Source organism: Dipodomys merriami, unplaced genomic scaffold (assembly GCF_024711535.1).
Source record: "Dipodomys merriami isolate MVZ:Mamm:240054 unplaced genomic scaffold, mDipMer1.0.p SCAF_3, whole genome shotgun sequence".
Lineage (NCBI taxonomy): Eukaryota > Metazoa > Chordata > Mammalia > Rodentia > Heteromyidae > Dipodomys > Dipodomys merriami.
In genome coordinates, this window is record NW_027204492.1 from 97553728 (window position 1) to 97557491 (window position 3764).

At 33.2% G+C, this 3764-nt stretch overlaps 1 pseudogene; it reads right to left on the reverse strand.

The window, feature by feature from the left end:
- Positions 1-568: 568 nt before the first annotated feature.
- LOC138839920 (transmembrane protein 106B pseudogene) lies at positions 569-2813 on the reverse strand (annotated as a pseudogene).
- Between the last annotated feature and the right edge of the window lie 951 nt (positions 2814-3764).

Sequence of the window (3764 nt, forward strand, 5' to 3'; positions counted from 1 at the left end):
TCCCTCAGCTCTTCAGCTCAAGGCTAGTGCTCTACCACTTGCGCCACTTCCGGCTTTTTTCTTTTTGCTTATGTGGTACTGAGGAATCGAACCCAGGGCCTCGAGCATACAAGGCAAACGCTTTACCACTGAGCCACCTTCCCAGCCCCAAAGGTTTATCTTTTAAAGAAAAGTCCTCCACGAATGATAGGGTATTGGTAATTTTCTATATGAAAAATCTAGAAATTAAGTTTCTCAAATTATTTTTATCACTAAAATTATGCTGTCTTAGAACTAAGTATTAGTTGTATGACTTTAACTTATGTTACAAGGAAAATATTTTTTTTCTCTTTTAGGATCATAGGGTACAAACTAATCAGTAATTTATTTTCAAGTTAAGTATCATGGTACCAACATAGCAACATGGAGTGGAGCATTCCAATAATCACAAGTCCACTTTCTCTTAGCTGAACTCTTAAAACAGAGTCATAAACTTTAGGTTGTTCAATTTAAGATTGGCTATTAGGAAATACCTCCTTCTTAAGAGATCAAAAAGTACCATCTTGTCTAACTATATCTCCTTCTGCTATCACTGTTCTGGTTGAAGGACATTCACATATTCAGATTTCCCCAGCTCATAGGTTGTGTTCTTTCCACGGTCCACATACTGGTACATCTCCTGGGATATCTGCTCAGAATTGCAAAAGTATGTCATTGTCACAGTAACTTTCATCATGAGTACTATGTTATGGGCTTTGATAGATATCAATGTACAGAAGTTATACATATATATAAGTCTATATATATATAACTAATTTCCTCTGCTATAAGAGTAGGTAATATATAATCAATCTGTTTCACATCTAGTGGATCAATGTTGATGATGTTGTTTAAACATTCCTTTCCAGTAACTGTTTTTGAAAACTGAACTTGTGCAGTAATATTTTCAACTTCAACTGAATAGCAGTTATTGTTTGTTATCCTTAGTGTATTTGTGATATTTAAATATATCATTCACTTTTCTACATCATAACTGTCATATGCTAACTTCACAACAATGCATTTCACATCCAGAGAATGAGGAAAGGAAAAACACAGCCAGTCCAGAAAGGAACAGACAGAAAAACACAGATGCCATCACATACAAATTTGTTCTTCTTGGCCTTAATCTCTGATCACTGTATGGAATCAATGCCAAAAATTGGTTTTCTTGTCCCCTGGGAATTCTTCCTGTTCCAAGGTATGTGGCCCAGGCCTAGGTGTAGGGGTTTGGAGAGCCTGTCAGTGGCAAAGCTGGTACTATCTTTGCAATAGTAGTGTAGATATGCTGTTTATTTGTGTATACACTGCATGTAGGCATGAGGTCATCCTGCATGTACAGTGCAACTATAAGGATGGCAGTCATGCCAGGAACAAGGACAAGAATGTAAACAAAACACTAGACACAAAAAAGCCCTAGATGGAAGGAAATACATAAATAGAACCTCAAACTCAGATTCCTACATACCTATAGAAATAACATTAATTAAGGAAATGACTGAGTGTCAGATTTATTGGAGAATGTTCGTGTCTATGTCTACCTGAACAGGATATGGTTTAATGAGCCCTAAGCTCAACTGTTCAACTTATGTGAGAATGTTATTTCTCACTTTCTCTGAAAAGTCAGAAACACAGATTTCAGATTTGAAGATATTGTCAGTCATTTAAAAAAATACTGACATAAATTTAGGATAACTTTTAACCTTGGAGTCCTTTCTGACACACTTTAAATTGGACAAATTTTAAATAAGTGTGTATATGTTTATGTATGATTTATTACAAAAATTATAGGACATTTCAATACTCACAACTTTTTTCTAAGTTTTATTCCACTCAACTCTCCCTGAGAGGTAACCACTTTTTGGATTTTTATAACTTCATATAAATGCAATTACACAGCCAATTTAGATTTGGTTTCTATAGCTCAGTATGTTTTTGAGATTCATCTATGTTATAACAAATATCAGTAGTTTTTACTTTTTATTACTGAATTCTATTGCATTCAATTCACTTTTAAAGTATGATGTAGACCAAGTCTTAGCAAAGCATCTTAAGAATGAAAATAATATGATAAAGATCATTTTGTTAATTAAATATTATATCATATATGTATATATAAAACTGCACTTCAGTTAATGCATTTGCTTTATGGCTGAATCAGACTCCATTGTGCTTATATGTTATATGTTCTTTATCCATTCATCTTTTGGTGGGCACCTAGGCTGATTCCAAAAATCTTTAACTTAGCTATTACCATCATACTTTTTGTTGTAATTAAGTAACATTGGTATGAATATATGTCTCTTCACTCTATTCTCTTTCATTATGTTTTATTTCCATCTTTTAAACATATTCCCTGATTTTAAGCAACTTTTCACTTTAGAACAGGTTTAGAATATAAAAATTCAAATGTAGTACAATTTCAACACACCCCATCCTGAATTTGTTCTACTACCAACATCTTATATTTGTCACAATATTTGATAAATTTGCATTTGTCACAATTAATGAACCAATACTGACACATTATCAGTTCAGACTATATTTAGATTTATCCACTTTTTCTTCTTTTTCTTTTCCTTTTTGTGTCATTTTTTCTGCTTCCTGATCCCACTGAGGACACCATATCATAGTTAGTAGTTATGATTCTGTAGGATCTTCTAGATTGTGACAGTTTCTTAGATGTTTCTTACTTTTTGATGACCTTTACAATTTTGAGGATTATTGGTCTGGTATTTCATAGAATGCCCTTCATTGAGATTGTGTAATGTTTCTTCTTCATTATTATGCTGCATTAATACGCTTTTGGTGGGAAGATCACAGTGGTAAAGCAGAGTTTTCATTGTATAGTCAGCACATCATAAACCTTATCACTGTTGATACTGACCTTGATAATTTGGCCAAGCTAGTATTTGTCAGGTTTCTCCCTTGCAGAAACATTTCTCTCATTTCCACATTATTATTTTTTGGAACCAAGTCACTATTTATAGCCCACACTTAAGGACAGAAGAGCATTACTTCACTTTCTTGAGAGTGAAATATCCACATGTATTATTCAGAAAAATCTCACAGTCTTCTTCCAGGTCAAAATGTCAGTGAAAGCACTAGAAGTTTGGCTGCTTTGTTAGAAAAGAGAAGCTAAAGGAGATTAGATGACAGGTGAGAACACATTGGGCTTTGTTGTACATAACAAAGAGCAATCTGTATGTACCAGATTGTAAAGAATTATTTGATTTAAGAACAGGGTTAGAACGGGTTCAGGGTGAACATGGATCATGATCAAAGCTGATGATCTCATAAAACCTAAAATTGTCCTCTTTCACAAATGCATAGCTTCTTATGCATACATTAATAATTTATCAAAAAGTCTTTATCATAACTATTTATCAAGGATTAAGCTAGATAGAGGTCAAATGCTCATATATTGTAAATTCCAATACATAGAAAGCATTATTTCCATTGGAAACCTTTTATTCTATGAGTACATGGAAGCTTCTATTTAGAAAATATTTTTTAAAGAAAAATTCTTTTCTCTTTTGTATCCACACTTATAATTTTACTCTCATTGACCTATGTGTGCTTTCCTGTGAATATAGTTTAGTCATACATTGGTTTATTTCTTTGTTAACAAGTTTTTTTATTGTGAAAATACTGTACAAAGGGGTTACAGTTACATGAGCAAGGTAATGAGTACATTTCTTATCAAGCATTGTTGTTTCCTCTGTTTTTCCCCTACCATCCCTTCC